The sequence below is a fragment of the Lissotriton vulgaris genome, chromosome 5, assembly GCF_964263255.1.
Source record: "Lissotriton vulgaris chromosome 5, aLisVul1.2, whole genome shotgun sequence".
NCBI classification, from domain to species: Eukaryota; Metazoa; Chordata; class Amphibia; order Caudata; family Salamandridae; genus Lissotriton; species Lissotriton vulgaris.
In genome coordinates, this window is record NC_141693.1 from 551,278,897 (window position 1) to 551,300,099 (window position 21,203).

Sequence of the window (21,203 nt, forward strand, 5' to 3'; positions counted from 1 at the left end):
TACACTAAAAGCCACATTCTTTTCTTTTCCTTCCATGTGCTGGAGTGTCCCGGACCCCGACCCAGGAAGTGCCCCGAGGACCACAATCCTGCCACCGGTCATTTGTTAACGTGTCTGACCTAAGACTTTATTTTGTGTTCAACAGTCTGTAACCCGCAATAAAAATAGATAAACCGTCGCTCTCTAGTCTTGGCTCCTTCCCTTCTTGTAACCGAAAGGTGACAAGTGGCGAGCCAGCCAGGAGACAATCCATCTGAAGTTCACAAGATGGAGGCCTTGATAACCCAAATGAGCGAAGGCCAGTCCAAGCTAGAGTGGGCTATTAATCGGTCTACTGAACAAGCGGACAATGATAGAGCTACGTTTACTGCAGCTATACAGACACAGACTGATCATCTTACTAAACTCTCAGAGGGACAAACTCAGCTGTTGGCTGTTCTGGGACAAAGTCGAGCCGCACACCCACCTGGGGCAGTCGTGCCGCTCCAAAAATATGTTCCCGGAGACGACCCTGTTTCTTTCTTCCTAAATTTCGAAAGGGCAGCCCGAGCTAGTGCCTGGCCGGGGGAGAGGTGGCCCTTTTATCTAGCTCCTCTCCTTACAAGAGAAGCACAGGCAGCTTATCAGCTGGCCAATAAGGATGGTACTGCAGCCTATGGACATGTGAAACAAATAATTCTAGATAGACTGAGGGTTGATGATGAGACTCACCGATTACAGTTTCGGCAAGAGAGAGGAACCCCAACCGATGCTCCCAAGACTCCTTTCTATAAGCTGAAAGATGCAGCAGATAGGTGGTTGAAACCACATGAAGGGAATATCGATAATGTGATGAACAAGATTTACCTGGAACAATTTCTTGAAGCATTGCCCTATGGCACCCAACGGTGGCTTAGACAGCATGCAGGGTTAACCTTAGAACACGCCATTGAAATGGCCAATTCCTATGCTAGAGCCCAAACTAGGCCTGTATTCAGAGACACCGAAAAACTTGTAGTTAAGAAAACCCCCATTAAATCTGTCAAAAAGCCGTACAAACAGCAAAGCGAACCCCCTCCTATGAAACCTAGGCCTGTGAAGCCGGAACCACCAGTCTTTACAAGTCCTCAATGTTATGAATGCGGCGAGTGGGGACATATTGCAAAGTACTGCCGCAAAAAGAAAGAGAAAGAAGAAGAACCCATGGAGGTTGGGTATGCTCCACGTGCCCTCTTGTATGCACAAGAGACAGGGCCAGCATTTTATGTAAGTGTCCTGGTAGATGGTAAGAAAACCTGTGCCCTGTTGGATTCTGGGTGTCGCCATTCTGTGATACAGAAAAACGCCCTGAACAATACTTCCTTGCTCTTGGACCGTACAGTACGGATAAAATGTGTACACGGAGACGTACGTACTTATCCCCTAGCCCGAGTCATGATAACAACAGAAAAGGGTACCCAAGTGCAGTGTGAAGTAGGGGTTCTCCCTAATCTACCCGAGTCACTTATCATAGGCACAGATAATAAGTGGTTCTCTACACTGATGGCAGAAGTTTTGGAAAAACAGGGTAGGAATGGGGTCAGGGAGGGCCTGTTAGCTGAATAACCTTGGTCCACTGATACCAACTTCAGGGCAGCTCAGTTAAACGATGCTTCCTTGGCATCTGCTTGGCAAAACGCACAGGACAATAAAGACCAGAACCCACCTACTTATCCTTGTTTTATTGAGCAAAACGGACTTCTGTATAGAGTAGGACAGAGTCAGGCCACTCCCCAGCTAATAGTACCCACCCTGTTCCGTGAGCAAGTAATGTTTTATGCTCATGCACATCTAATAGCAGGTCATTCGGGTGCCGAAAAGACCACTAATTCCATCATTGAGCATTTCTATTGGCCCGGGGTGTATGCGCAAGTGAAGAAATATTGTCAGGAATGCCAGATTTGTCAGAAGAGAAACCCGTACATACCACCTAAGGTCCCTCTTGTCCCTCTTTCAATCATAGGGAAGCCTTTTGAAAGAATCGGGGTTGACATCATAGGCCCTTTACCAAAATCGCACAGGGGGTACCAATACGTCATGGTAGTAGTTGACTATGCGACACGTTATCCCGAGGCGTTTCCATTACGAGCAGCTACCACTAGCGCCATTATCCAAAAACTGGTTGAATTGTTTGCACGGATGGGATTCCCCAAAGATCTTATAACCGACCAGGGGACACCGTTCGTGTCTCGTCTTATGAAACAAGTGTGAACTCTCCTCAATGTGAAACATCTACGTACCTCGGTGTATCACCCACAAACCGATGGCCTGGTCGAACGTTACAACGGGTTAATAAAAACCACTCTAAAGAAACTATTGACAGGAGACGGTAAACAGTGGGACCAACTGCTGCCGTTGGCTCTTTATGTGTTAAGAAGCCAGTTCCAAAGCAGTCTAGGAACTTCCCCCTTCGAGTTATTGTTTGGAAGGAAATCCCGTACGCTGTTAGAAATAACCAGAGATAGCTGGGAAAAGACAGGAGCAAGAGACACTGAAGAATAGTTAGACTACTCCCAGCAGCTGAAATCCCGGTTACACAAGCTACGGACCCTGTCCTATGAAACCCTAGAGAAAGCACAAGGTAAACAAAAGACCTTTTATGATAAAGGCAAAAATTGGAGAGAGTTAGACATAGGCGACTGGGCTCTGGTCCTTCTTCCTACCTCTACTCACAAACTTCGGAAGGAGTGGCAAGGACCTTTCCAGGTCGTAAGGAAAATAGGTAGGACCACATATGCATTAAAACTATCTCCTTCCCGAACCCAGATTTACCACATTAACATATTGAGGAAGTGGTTGGGTTCCCCTCCTAAACCTCATGTTTCAGTGTCTTTAGCTACACCTCCTGCTCATACCATCGAGCACGCTGTTGTGAACTCCGACCTTCCAGAACTTAGGAAAAATTAATTGAAGGAGCTGATGTTGAAACATCAGTCCATTTTTTCGGATCAGCCAGGTCGAACCACCTTAGCTGAACACCATATCCCGACAGCTCCGGGGGTGACTGTAAAACAGAAACCCTATCGGGTCCCAGAAGCACGAAGGACAGTGATAAAAGAGGAGGTACAGAAAATGTTAGAAGCAGGGATCATAGTGCCTTCTAAAAGCAATTGGTCTTCTCCCGTGGTACTAGTGCCAAAACCTGACGGAAGTAAGAGATTTTGCATCGACTTCAGAGCGGTGAACAAGGTATCAAAACAAGACGGATATCCTTTACCAAGAGTCGATGAGTTGATAGAACGCCTTGGTGAAGCTCAATACATAACAACCATTGACCTCACCAAAGGTTATTGGCAGGTGCCTCTTTCCTTGCAAGATCAGGAAAAGACAGCGTTCACCACACCAGACGGTCTCTTTCATTTCACTGTCCTGCCCTTTGGACTTCATGGGGCTCCTGCCACCTTCCAACGTCTTATGGATACAGTGTTAGCGCCATACCGACACTTTTCGGCAGCTTACATAGATGATATTGTCATCCATAGTCCAGATTGGCAGACCCATTTACAACACTTGGGCCAAATCCTTGAGGCTTTGGAAAAGGCAGGCCTACACATAAATGCAAAGAAGTCACGCTTTGCCTTTTCCCAAGTGAGGTACCTCGGGTACATGTTGGGTAACGGCCAGTTGTTTCCTCAACAAGAAAAAGTAAAGGCGATTCAACGACAGGAGTTTCCTAAAAATAGGCGAGATCTCCAAGCCTTTCTTGGCTTGGTCGGTTACTACCGACGGTTTATACAACACTTTGCCACGCTCTCAGCCCCTTTGACGGATATGTTGAAGAAAACAGCCACTTCTGTCCCGTTCAAACAACCCTCTCCCCAAACTCAAACTGCTTTTCAGGCACTGAAAGATGTTCTCTCCTCGTCCCCAGTCCTGATAACACCTGACTTTGACAAACCTTTCTATCTCCAGACGTATGCTTCAGGGGTGGGACTGGGTGCTGTTCTGTCTCAGTTGGATCAGGATGGGAGGGAACGGCCTATACTATACTTGAGCAGGAAACTGTTTCCTAGGGAGGCGGCTTATCCCACGATAGAAAAGGAGTGCCTTGCCGTGAAATGGAGCATTGAGAAACTTCATTATTACCTGGATGGTCGACGTTTTACACTGTTCTCTGACCATGCCCCTTTGCAGTGGCTCCAACGGAATAAAAGACGCAATGAACGCATCCTCCGTTGGTTCTTGTCCTTACAGCCCTATGATTTTGAGGTGTGTCACCGTCAGGGTACTGCTCAAACGAATGCTGACTACTTGTCCCGTTATCCACTTTTCCCCGAACGGGAAAAGTCTAGGGGAGGGATTTGTCAGGGGGTCCCCTGCTCAGCCCCGGCAGGGCTAACCGATTGTCCCTCTCCTCAACAGGCGGATTACTACGGGCCCTTTAAGGATAGCCTTTGTGTTCGTGACGAAGGCCTCGCGTCTGGACCACCTGACTTTTTGGACCTATCAGGAGAGGCCTCTCACCATATGAGGGGAGACCCGGAAGACGCCGTGTCTCCGTCGTGGGAGGAAGAAGTGAGACGCCAGGAGAACCACGCGACCGGGAAGGCGGAAAGCACCGTGGAGACGGAGTCCTTGGAAAGAGACGACACCAGGAGCAGAGAAGGTGCCGGGCTGGTGACCGAGGAGAAGAGGACGGAGGCAGCTGTAAAGCCAGGAGGCCAACGACACCGCGTTTCGCCCAGCCACGCGAAGGAGGACGCGTGGCTTTCCCAGGTGCGTGCTCGTTTGGGTTCTTTGTGGCACTTTAAGAAGGGAGGGACCGGATAGGACACCGTACCAGCACCGGGGCACCTAGTTTAGCAAAGCCGTGTACAACTCACTGAATGTGGTGGTGGTTCTTGCTTATTCCCTCACTCCCTCCCTATTCCAAGAGTTTCTAGAAAGTGTACAATACACTAAAAGCCACATTCTTTTCTTTTCCTTCCATGTGCTGGAGTGTCCCGGACCCAGACCCAGGAAGTGCCCCGAGGACCACAATCCTGCCACCGGTCATTTGTTAACGTGTCTGACCTAAGACTTTATTTTGTGTTCAACAGTCTGTAACCCGCAATAAAAATAGATAAACAGTCGCCCTCTAGTCTTGGCTCCTTCCCTTCTTGTAACCGAAAGGTGACACACCCGTTGCCAATCCTCAAGCTAAAGTCATAAACCCTGGAATGAAACTTAGAAGAATTGTGAAAAACAAGCATTGGTAAAGCAAATAGGTTTTGTCTTTGAATAGTGTTACTGGACTTTTTGGCTTTGCCAATACACGTTGCCATGCTGAAAGCATCAGTAAAAAGAAAAAATACCTTTTGCCAATGCTGATCAGCATCTTCAAAAAACAGCAACAAACGGAGCATGACCATGCATATGTTATGGTGTGGTGCCCGTTTTTGGACTTTTTTTTAGTTTACCAGTCTGAGATGTTGGACGCCCATCTCGGAGTTGTAAATAATAAAGTCATTTGTTGAAAGGAGTGACTGGGTAGCAAATTGCAGAGCTGTAAGGTACCCCATAAATATATTTTTAAAATGTAAAATAAAAAAAAGGTTCTGCTTTGAATAAGGGAGAAGTGGGGGAGTGTTGAGAAAAAGTAATTATCGTAGAAGAGAGGCAGGAATCAGCAAGGGACCAGAGGATTCAAGGGTGGGGTATAAAAAGAACCCGAGTAGACAGAGAAAGGTAGAAGAAGTGGGAAAAGCAACGGACGAACTGGAAGATGAGAAAGCAACACAAAGAGTGCAGAAGAAGCGAATGTGTAGGGGCAAGCAGCTTAAACCCACAAGGTTTTAAGTTATATGGAACTGAACAACACCACAAGAAGCTTACAATAATTTGTATGATCCATGAGCTGGAAAATGTGAGCTCTGAATTTTATCATTTTGCATGTTTGAAAGAAATTAGAAAGAAAAGTAAATAATATAAAGTTGTATTTGAAGACGACATGTAAAATAAGTCTCTAATCATGTGACTTCAACGTTAAGTCAAACCAAATAACTCCTGCAAGAAACTGCGTTATTGGTTGAGGGGGGTAAAATCCCACTCAGGCAAGAACCACACTCCTTGTCAGGGTGAACCATAAAAGTCACTAAATTACCCTGAGCTTAACCCTCTAGTAGCTTGGCACAAAAGCAATTAGGCTTAACTTAGAGGCAATGTGTAAAGTATTTCTGCAGAACAAAACAGTTATAAAGTGAAAACACAACTCCAGAAAAATCCAAACCAATATAGAAAACTAGAGTACATTTTAATGAATAAAATATTTAAATGAATTAAATTGAATCAGTAGAAATGCAGTAAAAAATTATTTAGTGTAAAATAGCGCTAAAAAGATCAAAGCGCCAACTGCGGATATCCAGTCACGTGAGAATGGGGCAAAGACAAAAGTTTAGGCCAACCACAATGGAGCATGGCTTGTATAGACAAGGTGGAATGGCTGCAGTCTCGGCTTACCTTCGGACTTAGAAAATGTTCAGAAGAAAGGTCCAGGAGAAGGTATAGTTCAGCGGGCAAGACAGTCAGCTGTGTACGGGGAGCCAGTGTCGTCATGGGAGAGCAGGTAGTTGATGTCTTGGTGAAGCTGCAAACAATGGCCTGAAAAATATCCGAGCGGGAGAAGATGGATTTCTAGACCAAGGAGGTCATCTTCGTCGATGGGGAGCCTGTCGTCTTTGAGCCCGGTGAAGACTTTTACCTTCAAACGTAGACAACTTTTTGGAAGTCGAAAACCTCCAGCTCGACGTAGCTAAAGAGGACTCCATGAGCCTGTATACCCTTGCTGAATGGTCCCACTGAACAGGATTTGCTTCTGCAGAGAAGAAAATGCAAATGCAACAAGGTGATGGATGGAATACATGAATCAATCACATTCACTGGCAGTCAGTTGGGCTGCATCCCAATCCATAATTTTTCACCCACCATGCCATCTCAGTTTGGACCCAGCTGTATGCAAATCAGTCTTGACTATGCTCCTCATTGGAACAGTCACCCCAAACTGCCAGGCCAGGTTCTCCCTGAACTAGAACACAAGCAACCCAGGACCAGTTTTGCCCTTGCTATGGGCTCTTCAACCAAGTACAGCTTGGTTCCAGTGGCAAAGTAAGTCTGGGACCCACATCTAAGCTTACACAGCACTCTTGGGTCATCAAATGCAAAAATATCAAGGTGATGAATGGAATGCTTAAATTAATCTCACCCACTGTCAATCGCTTGAGGCCACATCCCAATCCATTGTTTTCACCCACCTTGCCATCTCAGTTTGGACCCAGCCACATGCATTTCAATGCAGGAAAGAGCATAGCAGAAGCTTCTGCAAAGTCAGGCCAACCAGTGATGCACCTTTTGCGAATTGGCTGGCAGATAGGTACCAGTTCTTCTGACACTTTTTGGTGACATTTTTTTAGTTAACATTATTAGAGTTAGGCAGGAGCAGCACCTCTGTACCACTTCCACGGCTCCATGACCTGGGGGGGGGGGGCACAACCTGGGGGTAAGGACTCACTCCAGCAGAGGCCAGAAGCTGGGTACAAGGTCTTTGGAGCTTTTTGTGTCCCTGTAGCTCACATGTAAGGCCCTCCAACTAGCCCTTGGAGTCACTTATGGTGGTCCATGGGTTCAAGGAGATGGTACAGTTATCCTTCCAGAAACAAAGCAGGCCGGAAAGCATCAGGGTAGTTCTCCGGTAGCAGCATGGCAGTAGTCTGGGAGTCCTGGCAGTGATTCTGAAGACTTCCACAGGTCCAGGAGTGTACCGAAGTGTTCTAAGGGTCCAATATTTATACCTGGGGCCTGTCTTTAAAGGGGGGGTCATATTTTACCCCCACATCTGGTTCTAGAAAGTTCTTCCTTTCACTGTCAAGGCTCAAAGAAGTCTGAGGTGACAAAAGACTAGTTTCAGACTCCTTTATGTTGAGGCAAGCCCCTATGAGATATAAGTGGGGCAGGGAACAGCTCCGCCCCAACAATCCTGGTAGGATGGCCCATCACGCTTATACCCTGTCCTATTTGTCTCACTGTCTGGCATGGATGCACAAACTCCAACAGCAGAGCCATTCACAGTCATGTGAGCTAGGACATAGTCAGCAGACACGAAATGGCACTAAATGGTTAGGGCAAGAAAATGACAACTTTCTAAAAGTTTCATTTTGAGAATTGTGACTTAAAATTCGACTTTACCATTAAAGAGGATTTGAAGTTATAATTAATTTGAATCCAAGCCAGATCTTACTACCTGCTCCCAATTAAACATTAGCACTTGTTACATAAGGTACATTATTTTATCCAATGGGAGTGATAGGCAGTAGGGAAAAACAAATGTAGATATGTTTCATTACCAGGACATGTAAAACTTAAACCTACATGTCCTACTATTTAAATACAAGCCAGCCGCCCTTTGGGCCTTAGGACATAGCTTAGGGGTTAGGTTTGTATATTAAAAAAGAAGGGTTAGGCCTGGCAAAAGGTTAATTTATCTGGCCGAAATGGCAGTTTAGAGCTACACTACACGCTGCAGGGTGTAAGCCTGAGACAAGTTTTAAAGGGATACTTTTATCGGGTGGCACAATGAATGTTGCAGGCCCACTAGTATTATTTTATTTACAGGTGTTGGGTACCATATAGTTCCATATACCAGGGACTTACAAATACAATAAATGTGCCAATCACGTGTAAGCCAATTTTACCATGTTTTTGGGAGAGAGCACAAACACTTTAGCACTGGTTAGCAGTGGTAAAGTGCAAGAGTTCCAATGCCAATTAAACATAAATTAGGAAAACAGGAGGGGTAAAGACAAAACGTTTGAGGGTGACTCTGCAGAGAAAGCTAAGTCCAACATCTCCAGTAGCATTGCTCTGTACTAAGAAGTCAATATGCTAAAGTAAATAATATCAGTTTCAGAATGAAAAGTTTGCTTGAATGTGGAGGTGAGACTAAAACCTTCCATATAAATTCATGTTTACTTCCTTTCCAAAGCTAAACATTTTTCTGCTCAGGTAGATACATTTTCCTCCAACAGGTTTGAGTAAAATACTGATCTACATTCTCGTATGATCATACTGGAAAGTTCCCATAGTCATTGAAACTTGAAGAGTATAATTTACAAGTAAGGATTAGAAAGTGGAAGTTCTTCATTATTTCCAGAAATGCCACATGGACGTGAGCAAAACTGATATACTATTCTGTAAAGCATTAGTGACGATGACGATCTGTCACAATTTTCCAAGTTCCTCAACATATACTAATTTACACGTCATATCCACATATATGAAGTGAGATTCTCATGTTATTTTTGACCATAGTGAAAGTGTGCTCACATTAAGCTAGCCATGGGTAATTTATGGCTCAGTGTATACCGCTCATGCTAATTTTAACTGATCTTTTGACTGCTGTAATTCTGTCTCTCTTTCTCTCATTCCAGGAGCTGATCTATAGTAGTTAGAATCAATTACAATTTGTTGCAAATGTTTTGGTTTCTGTGGGAAAGATTACCAGTATGCGTTCTGTAGAGAGGGGATAGTGAATTTCCACATCTGTGCCTGGTACAAGCTGATCGCGATGTACCATCCTGTTACAATATATCTTTTGAAGCACATGCAGCTGAAATGTTTCACTGATGTGCGATGTCTGGGATGGTGGCTACTAATGTGTTAAAATGAAATGTTAGATTCTGATTGGGTCTCTTCATGGGATTTGTTTGTTTTTAATTGTACATTACGGAGCTATTAGAGTCATATATGCTTCCACATTCCCCTTTCCACGCTCTTGAGCCTTGGCACTTGCCTTCGCTCCTGCTCACAGAGTTAGATTCCTAAGCACATCCTTTCTCATTTACCTGACTGAATCTTCATTAGATTCTGCCTGTTAGAGGCTTTACTCGCTGACACATCCCATCCCATCCCACATTCTTTGATTTCTTAACTAAGCATTAGGGAGTTTCCCTTCAGGGGAAATTGAACTTTATTCGATTTACATTTGACAACTTTAAACAGTCTTTCTTTATATTTGCTATATTGAATCCCTTTGAAATATACTGACTATCACTGTTTACTTGATGATTGATAGTTTATGATTAAATTGAATGATTTGAGTGTGTAACTTTGCTAATCTACTAATACACCTTCATGATTTGCAAATCTATGACTCTCTGTCATCTTTGTGGGACCAAATGTGCTGCACTGTTATTAATACATTGCTGATTTAATGATGTCAAACCTCAACCCAGGACGAAAGGTCAATCTGTTTGAGCACAGCTTGTACCTGAGTATGCAGTATTAATTGGTACGATGCAAACCTCTTTGCATACTATAACAATTTGATTGCATCCAGAAAACAATCCAAGTCTTCAAGAAGGTAAAACATTCAGTGCATTTTCTTTGATATTATTCATACCTTGGCATGCTTTTAAGTGAGTCATTCCCTATGTTTAAATATATGTAAACATTTTCTAAACACCACTCAACTCTATGGCACTCTACTGCACTCTACACCACTGCACTGTACGCCACTACTCTCTACGCCATTCTACTCTGCATCACTGCGCTCTACCCACTCTAATCTATTCTGCACCACTGCACTCCATGCCATTGTGCTCTACACCACTCCATTCTGCGCTACTTCACTCTAGTCTGAAACAATCTACTTGACATCACTGTACTCTATGTCACTGCCCTCCACGCCAATGGACTCCGCACCACCTTGTTCAAAACCGATGCAATCTATGCAGTCTACTCTGCACCACTGTACTTTATGCAACTTCACCATAGTCCACTCTACAACACTCCACACTACGACACTCTACTGCACAATACTCCACTCAATGACGCTCTATTCCATTAAACTCCACTCCACTCTATGCCACTCCACACTACAACAATCATCTTCTCTGTATGTCACTCTATTACACAACTCCACTATGACCCTTCATGCCACTATACTCCACTTTATTCTGACACAATACTCCACTCTACTCCACTAAACTGCTCCCACTCTACACCACTGCACTCTATGCTGCTCCACTATAGCACACCATGCCACTCCACTCACTCTACGCTACTCAACTCTGCAACACTCTATTCCACTATATGCCATTCCCCTCTCCTACATTACCCCACTCTATGCCACTCCAATCTACAACAATCTACTCCGCTCTGCGTTACTCTACTCTTCAACATTCTATTCCAGTCTACGCAACACTCGTTACACCACTACATAACACTCTATGCCAGTCCACTCTACTCCACTCTACACCCTTCCACTCTATGACACTCGACTCCCTCCATGGCACTCCACAACACTCTAAACCACTCCACTCTATTCCACTCCATGACAATCCACTTCACTCTACTCCACGCCACTCAACTCTACTCTACACGACTCTACCCCACTCCACGCCACTCTACGCCTCTCTATGTAACTCAATCACACTCTATTCTATTCCACCTTATGACACTTCACTCAACTCTCCTTTAGCCCTCTTACTTTTAGCCATGCTGGACAACATCCAAACTTGTGTACAACATGGCTAAAACATATTGGCAAAGCCAATAGCTCCTGCATAGGAGAAACATATTGGCTTTGCGAAAACTTGTTTGTACCGTCATCAGCCAAAACCGTTTGATTTTACTGAAATTAGGTATTTCAGCCAACCGTCTTCATTCATCATTAGCCTGTTGTTTTGTCATTCCCATTTTTCTTCCGCCTACTACAGCATATATCATTGGGCACTGGGTAAGCCCACTTCGGCCACTGGCTACCTTTAGTGTGAGTGGTACCATTCTGCTCTTTCTCGAGCAGCACATCCGTAAGCAAATCACTTTCCTTCAGTGTCAAGGACTACTGTGGCAAGGTATGCTTTTTGAGACAAAAAATATGGTTGCTTTTAATTAATATTGTTTCATATAGTTGTGGCCCGGGCCCGGCTGCTCCCCCAACAATAAAGTTGTACAAAAACAATGACATAATAAACTCCGCAAAACCAATATGCTGTCAGTTAATGTCAGGGCTATTGGCTATGCTGTTGCTTGTTGAAATAGCAGTGAGTTATGCCTACCTTTCACATCAGAGTTGGGAAGTGAGGGTAAAAATTGTAGAGCATCGACAGTCACCTGAAGGCACTAATAGAGCAGGGAAGAGTAAAGGGAAAAAGGCAGAATATCCTAAACAATTAACACAACAAAAGTGAATTCATATCCTTCTAAAATAACTATTAGCGATTTGGTGTGGGTGTTGATGAGCCCAATCTTTAGCTGAAAAACTAACGCGGGGAGTGACCTGCCCTGAACTCAGGCCCTCCTATAATGGGGTTCAATAAAAGAACGTGGACTGTGTATTGCAATGTTGGGGACATATCTGGCCAGTCTAATGCAGATACAGAGGCCTGGCATTTGGCATGGGCAAGATGGCTCAGGCCCAGTGCACCAAACTTCAGTGGGCCAACATATCTGTCTGCATTCGGGCCTTGCAAACAGCAACCTTTCCTCCATCTGCCGAAAGTGGTTTTACTTGTTTTGTAATATTCCTCAAGCACCATTTTTTTCAACAGTAATGTATCATTTCAGTGTTCCAGGAGCAGACTAACTGAACAAACCTGACAGCAGAGATTCCATGAGTTTAGTACAGTTCTATAACTAAACAGGCCTAACTCACCCTCCCTCACCCTGGCGGATTAGCTACAATAGGTGCCACATAGTGCACATATCACATACATTTGTTTCCGATAGTATGCCATAGTACTCCTTTTAAATGTCTTTCAACAACTCTGAATCAGAACCGTTGATAAACAAGCTAATCTCAACAATCTGAAATGTCATCTCCCATTGGTGGGAGGAAATATTCTTACCTAAGATCCTCAAGCTATCTTTTTATGTATATCAAAGGGAATTATGGACGGAGCGTTTGAGCAAAACAAACACTCACCCCCAGTCAACTGAACTGGGTTTAATCAATCGTCATTCTTTAGCTCACTCCACCACCCCAGTTCAGACATGGCCATACGCAAATCAGTCTCACCCTGTGCCTCATGGGAACAGTCCAACCCGAACTGCCAGCCATGTCTTCCCTGGACCAGAAACAAGCATCCTGGGAACGGTTTCTGGCTAATCAGCCGTCATCAGCCAGGCTAGCTTGAATCCAGTGGCAAAGTGAACAAGGGACCCACGTCTGGGCATACCCTACCAACTTAGGGCAAACAAAGCGATACCAAAGGGAATGATGGACGGAGCGTATGAGCAAATCAAACACTCACCCCCAGTCAACTGATCTGCGTTTAATCCATCATCATTTTTTAGCTCACTCCACCACCCCAGTTCAGACATGGCCATATGCAAATCAGTCTGACCCTGTGCCTCATGGGAACAGTCCAGCCCGAACTGCCAAGCCATGTCTTCCCTGGACCGGAAACAATCATCCTGGGACCGGTTTCTGACTAATCAGCCATCATCATCCAGGCTAGCTTGAATCCAGTGGCAAAGTGAGCAAGGTTACCCACGTCAGTGCATACCCTGCCAACTAAGGGTGAACAAAGCAATACCAAAGGGAATTCATGTATGGCCATTGAATGGTGGGGCCTATGTCAATGAGTGCCTCTTAAATATTGGAGCTAAGAGTTTCCCCATGGAGTAAGAGATCTAAATGCTGCTGTTACATTATTCCCCAGGTCCGTGACCTAGTGTTGCAATTGGACGTATTTATTGCATGCCTTCTGTTTCTCTGCCCAGGAAGTGAAGTCTTTTTTGCATTGTTCATATGATTTAATTTCACTTCTCTGGAATAGGTCTTGAAGCATTCTACAGCCTCCCTTTTATCACCTAGAAACTCAATCCTGAGTGCCTGCAGATGTAAAATCAGGGAGGGAAAAGAGGTGAGTCTTTGATTTCTACTTACCAAGACTCACACCTTCAAAGTAGGCACAGGGTCTCTGAGTAATAAAAACCCTAGGCCCTAGCCGACCTAGACAATCAGGGTACAGCAGCCTTATCCATATGGATCCAAGGTTTCATAGAGACCTCCAGAATATCACTTAGAGCTTGGAGGCTTGAGGATAACCATTGCTATCCAGCAAGCCCAGGCCTCTCGGTCTCCTGCTTGTTTTAACACCATGCCTGATACTCTTGCTCATTTTCCTGCCCAAATAAAGGCATCAATGGCCACTTGGAGGACTTTCATAATCTTCTTTAAAAAGTTCAAAATGAGGAAAAAATATTTAGTAGTCTGGGTGTCACCATCCCGGTGACGGCAACGCAACCGACAGTCCGTTCCTCCTTGTCTGGCCCGGAAGTGAGGCACAGTCATTGCAGCTGACCCAGAACAAGAAGGGCATGGAGGCGTGGACAGTGGACAAGACGAGAGAGAAGACGGAGTCCAACTGCGCACAGCCGGAGGAACGGGGAAAGGAGTGGAGCAGAGGTAGCCCGTGCTGTCCGTGAGACCCCAGGAAGACCCGGCTGAGAAGGAGCTCCCTCGCCGCCAATCAGCTGAAGGTTTCCCACCAGGTGCGTGCCCGTTTCTTTAACAGAAATGAACATTAAAGCTAAAGCACGAGAGGAGTGTGAAGGGGAGGGAAGGAGAAAAGCAAAAAAGGGTAACCACAGAATAGGAAAAAAAGAAGGATACCTCCAAAACAGGGGCTAACCAAATAAATAGGAGAAAAGGAAAACGAAAGGGAGGGAGGGAGAGAATAAAAGTATGAGATAAAAAAAGGGGACAAACAGATAGACGCCCTCTTCTGCAGGTGAAGAGAAGAGGGATACAAAGGCCAGAGCCAGTTCAATATTTTTTTTGGTACTTTCAAATATATTTTTGTTGGTATTATAATCAATAGGTAGCTAAACACGCAGCCCCTCCCCATAGTAGCGTGAATTCCCCCTCTTCTTGTAAACAAGTGGAGATACTTACCTAGGGGCATATTATCAAGGGGGGATAGGAAATTTTCGCCGCATTAGCGGACGTTTTCAGCCGCTAAGCGGCGATAATACTATCGCCCTATTAGCAAGCTGTCGCTAACAGCAGTTAGCTGCAGCTTGTAGGCGATAACGAGCGGTTTCGGGCCTGCTTTGCATGTCAGTGATATTTATCGCTAATGACATGCAAAGTGGGCGTACCCAACCTGTTAGCGACTGAAAGGAGTGGCTAACATCGCTCTTGCCTATTACCAAGACAGGCGTAACTATGGAAATATTCGCTCTAAGCGCGAATATCTCCAAAAACTAACACCTGATCAGACCAGTTCTTAACCATTATATCCAATGGGAGGTGGATATAATGGCTAAGACCCTGATAGCGATAATGCGTGAATATCGCTGTATTCTCAGCGATATTCACGGATTTTGCTGTTTTCGCCGGGAATTTATCGATTTTGAGATAAACGTTGCTAATAGCACGTTATCTCAGCGATAAAATCCTGTGATGCGCGGCGATAAAAAAATTGCTGCTAACCCTACTTAGCGATAAATATCGCTATTTGTTGATAATATGCCCCCTAGTTCTTTGTTTTCTGTCGAGGGTGCTGGCGGGGAGGAACTCTGAAAAACTTGAAAGAGAAAGAAGACGTTGGAACACCTGAACAAGGATTGTGCTCCGTTAACAATTAAATAACTGTACATGTCTACATAAAGTAGTTAAAATACAGTTTGAGGCCATCTTGAGTAGTTTTCTTAGTACCCACTACAGGCATCCGGTCACACTGGGGAATATATTGAGTTTCACAGCTGCTACTCACCCCACCCTTCATATGGAAATGTCCTGCCATCTACAGAGATCAGTAATGATAGATTTAATGTGCCTGGGGTAGTTTGCAGTATAGAGGTTACAGAGCTTCAATGTAATATAACCCCCCAGATATTTAATTTTATTTTTGTCTCAGCAAACGTGGGTCACAGTCAAAAGTTGAGTCTTCACATCCTATGGTAACCCTATACTCAACACAGCTGATATCTAGGTTAACCATGGAAGTTTGAAACCCAATACAGAAAATAAACGTAGGGAGGGTCAAATAGGGCTATATTTAACGACCAGAACCACTCATGCCCTAAGGGAAACTATCAACAAACAAAAGAGAGGCCTGGTCAGAAACCTGTAAGTGTGCCGCAACTGAACTAGTGTCCCAAAACCATTAGTAGCACTAGAAGTGATAGCCCTGGCCTGTTAGAAAAATTCCCATCAGCCCACCCATGTGGTGGAGTGTCGTCATGTGGGAGATGTCACCAATCCAATTCGCAAACAGTGCACCTAATCATGGTGCAGAGATGGGTGGATTAACATGGTGTAAATACAGACCACTGGACTTCACTGGTGATGCTAATGGGGTGCAGTGCAAAAAAATATAAAAGTGATAAACGTGAGGGTAAAATTGACTCCAAGGGCCAAAATCAATTTTAATCAGTATGGCGCTCGGGTCAAGATTAAAATTCTGCCAAATAGTTTGAAATAATAACTAAATGTGGGCAGAGTAAGTGAAGGTCGACATGTTTCAGCTGTACTGACTATTGGTCTTAGCTTTCTTCAGGACCATTAGGGAAACTGCGACTGCCAATCAAAAAATTAAAGGTACCTCGACGCCGGCAGAGCGGGGCCTCCCTTTTTCCCGAGAGGGTTCCGGGTGAGGTGAGGCGTACTCCCACCTAATGCTGGGAGATACATAAAGTTCTGGACTTCCTACAGTATTCATCTGGGCCCAGAGGAACTGGTAGGACTTATCCAATGTATATTAGCGTGCATCACTGATCCTTTAATTTTTTGATTGGCAGTCGCAGTTTCCCTAATGGTCCTGAAGAAAGCTAAGACCAATAGTCAGTACAGCTGAAACATGTCGACCTTCACTTACTCTGCCCACATTTAGTTATTATTTCAAACTATTTGGCAGAATTTTAATCTTGACCCGAGCGCCATACTGATTAAAATTGATTTTGGCCCTTGGAGTCAATTTTACCCTCACGTTTATCACTTTTATATTTTTTTGCACTGCACCCCATTAGCATCACCAGTGAAGTCCAGTGGTCTGTATTTACACCATGTTAATCCACCCATCTCTGCACCATGATTAGGTGCACTGTTTGCGAATTGGATTGGTGACATCTCCCACATGACGACACTCCACCACATGGGTGGGCTGATGGGAATTTTTCTAACAGGCCAGGGCTATCACTTCTAGTGCTACTAATGGTTTTGGGACACTAGTTCAGTTGCGGCACACTTACAGGTTTCTGACCAGGCCTCTCTTTTGTTTGTTGATAGTTTGAAACCCAATGTCTTATTGTATTCCTCTATGAGCCCAAAGGACCCCTTGACTGGTATGCGTCTATTACTGCTAGAAAGATACCATCCGCGTATAAATGAATCAAGTTCTCACCCTTCCCCCAAAAGACACTTCCTTGATGTTGTCTAATTCTAAGAGCTAGAGATTCCATTGCCAACGCTAAAAGAAGGGGGCACCCCTGGTGTGTTCCTCTATATAGGGAGATTCTATCCAAATTTACCTCATTAACTATTATTTAGCTTCAATCCATGTTATCATATGCATTCCAAAGCAAAGCCTATTACTTTACCCACTTGAAGGAATGTTCAATTGACTCTATCAAATGTTTTTTTCTGCATCCTATGGAATTATAGCCAGAGGAATTTTTCAATATGTTGACTTTTTATGAGGTGAATACCCACCTGATGTTATTAGCTTCCAGTCTTGCATTAAATAGGCTAAGTGATGTAAGCGTCTGCTGGCTAAAATTCTAGCAAAGATCTTCGAGTTTTAGTTTAACATTGCTATAGATCTATTAGACGGGCAAGGCCTTCCAGCCTTGTGGACAAGTGTCAAATGTGCCTCAGTCACTGAGGGAGTGACTGTGTGATTGTAGAAATGAAATGACAGAGGCCGGATCAAGTCGAATCGGAACTGTTTGCAAAATAAGTTAGTCAAACTATCAGGTCCAGGGGTTTAAAAGGGTGTAAGTCTTTCTTCACTTTTGAAACCTCAGTGGCCAGATTTAGGGCCTTCAGTGCCTGACAATTAGCTGCCGGCAACTTAAGGGAGCTTACTGTCTTCAGGAAGGCGTTCCCCTACTCTAGGTCTATGGGTGCCTCCAAGTAAAGCTTAACATAGTCATCCCTGAATGCTGCTCTCTTTGCATCTTCGGTCATTTGAAAACCCTCCAATCCCTGCAATGTATGAATTCTTTTAGCTGCTTATTGCTGTTTTAATCTGTGTTCTAGGAGTGGGCCAGTCTTGTAAAATCTCTACTTCAAACATAAAAGAGTTTTTTCAGAATTTTTCGTGGTCAGTGCCCTCGCAAGGTGGTTACCTCCTGAAGAAGCTTAAAAAAACCAGAGTCCTCAAGTTTCTCTGCTGCTATGCAGAGTTCTGTTTCCAGTCTATCCCTGGTTAATTTACCGGTCCCCTAATGCTTGTTTCCGGTCCAGGGAAGACATGGCATGGCAGTTCAGGCTGGACTGTTCCCATGAGCCACAGGGTCAGACTGATTTGCATATGGCCATGTCTGAACTGGGGTGGCGGAGTGAGCTAAAGAATGAGGGTGGATTAAACCCAGATCAGTTGATTGGGGGTGAGTGCTTGCAATGTTCAACACTCCGTCCATCATCCACTTTGGATTTACGGGTTCACCTTTGTCCTGCCCTTTCAAGCAAAACATTGTCCCCTAATGACAGCTTCAAAGGTGTCCCAGGGAGTGTTCTGTGAAATCTCTCCATTGTCATATTCTTTGAAGTATCACTGGATAGTATCCCTCAACGTCTGGGTTATCAGGGTATCTTTCAGGAGGGATTTATCAAATTTCCAGTTATCTCTCCCCTGGGCCTGGTGAGTCCTTTCCGCTTCCCATATAAGCATAGCATGATTACAGAGTGCAATTGTTCGAAATTTGCTTGAGTACCCCATACTAAACCTATCGTAGAATAGGATCTATGTAGATGCAAGAAGTATAGTCTTGACAAGTAGGATACATTCACCTCTTAATATAAAAAAGGCCTAGGTCTTCAAGCTCCATTTTTAAGGCCTGAGAGTTCGCCCTCTGTACATATCTATCACGAAGGTGCCTGTCTAGTTGTGCATCAAGTGCAATATTAAAATCCCCCACACAAATAAGGTCCCTTGGAGTCTATTCTTGGCCATTATCTCTGAAAGAAAGAGCTCCTGCCCTGTGCTTGGGCATAAACATGAAGTATATTAATATCACCCTCTGAACATGTCTCTCTAGATGTGAAAAAAATCCCTCTTTTGAATCTTGTACTACCTTAGCATCTTCAATTAGAAGCTCTTTATGAAAACCTAACATTGCCCACCCCCTTTTTTTGTATCTGCTGTATCAAAGTATTGGAGAAAATATGTCTTATTTTTCATTAAGTGCAGATCGGGTTTTCTTATTTGGGTTTCCTAAAGAAAAACTACATCCGGGGTAATTCCCTTCACCTCCTTCATATCTTGTGTCACATGATTTAGAAATTTAGTCCAAATATATTCCATAAAATAAGCTTCACGGTGATCAGGTTGTGAACGCCCTTGCCTATCAATCATGACTTGCAAGCATCTCATGCAATGTGTACCCTCCTCGAACCTTAAGATTTCAAACCTCCCTGTGACCAATTCATGTATCCCCCCCCTCAACTTCTCACCCTTTGCTTCCCCCAAATCCCTCACAAATTCTACAATGTATTCTCCCTCGCCAAAAACTCTCCCAAACTGGGAAGAGAATAGACACATCCCTGTTAACTTGATGAAGAGTGCTGTGGTATACTACTTTCCCAACCAGTCCTCTCACCCCAGCCCTATTAACATATTCCACCATGAAACTCATGTCTACATCCATACCCAAGGGGGGAAAGTTTAAATACCAGCCTAGAACTAACGAGTCGCTTCTAGACCCACTATATTCTACACACATCAGTCAATCGTTTATTATCTAACAAAGGATCGAGGCTAATTAGTTGCCCCTTTTCTACTATTTTACATTGTCCTGCTTGTCTGTTCCCAGTCTCCCAGGTATATTTACAAGGTATAGAGTTCAGTAGGAAATGCTTCAGTTCTCTACTTGCATGTCTTTTAAATGAAGATATTGGTTTCTCCTATTTCCCCTCATTGTCCCCTCTCCGTGGGTCATCACGTCTGGGGTTTCCTTTGTTGAAGCGTGTCTACACCTACCCTTGGGCACTGCTGTTTCTTCGTGTTTGCTGCTGCCGGGTGCTGGGCTCCTGACGCCGTTTGTGATCCCCGTTGACGGCGCATCACACCATCTTGGCTGCCGAGGGGAGGAACTACGGTTCCCAGCATCCCTAGCGGCCGGATACCACCGCCACTTCCTGTCCCGCGCACCTGGAGGTGCTCAAAATCGAGGAGCTCCCTCGGGGGAGCGGGGACCTTTGTTGAAGCGTGTCTACACCTACCCTTGGGCACTGCTGTTTCTTCGTGTTTGCTGCTGCCGGGTCCTGGGCTCCTGACGCCGTTTGTGATCCCCGTTGACGGCGCCTCACACCATCTTGGCTGCCGAGGGGAGGAACTACGGTTCCCAGCATCCCTAGCGGCCGGATACCACCGCCACTTCCTGTCCCGCGCACCAGGAGGTGCTCAAAATCGAGGAGCTCCCTCGGGGGAGCGGGGACCTTTGTTGAAGCGTGTCTACACCTACCCTTGGGCACTGCTGTTTCTTCGTGTTTGCTGCTGCCGGGTGCTGGGCTCCTGACGCCGTTTGTGATCCCCGTTGACGGCGCCTCACACCATCTTGGCTGCCGAGGGGAGGAACTACGGTTCCCAGCATCCCTAGCGGCCGGATACCACCGCCACTTCCTGTCCCGCGCACCAGGAGGTGCTCAAAATCGAGGAGCTCCCTCGGGGGAGCGGGGACCTTTGTTGAAGCGTGTCTACACCTACCCTTGGGCACTGCTGTTTCTTCGTGTTTGCTGCTGCCGGGTCCTGGGCTCCTGACGCCGTTTGTGATCCCCGTTGACGGCGCCTCACACCATCTTGGCTGCCGAGGGGAGGAACTACGGTTCCCAGCATCCCTAGCGGCCGGATACCACCGCCACTTCCTGTCCCGCGCACCAGGAGGTGCTCAAAATCGAGGAGCTCCCTCGGGGGAGCGGGGACCTTTGTTGAAGCGTGTCTACACCTACCCTTGGGCACTGCTGTTTCTTCGTGTTTGCTGCTGCCGGGTGCTGGGCTCCTGACGCCGTTTGTGATCCCTGTTGACGGCGCCTCACACCA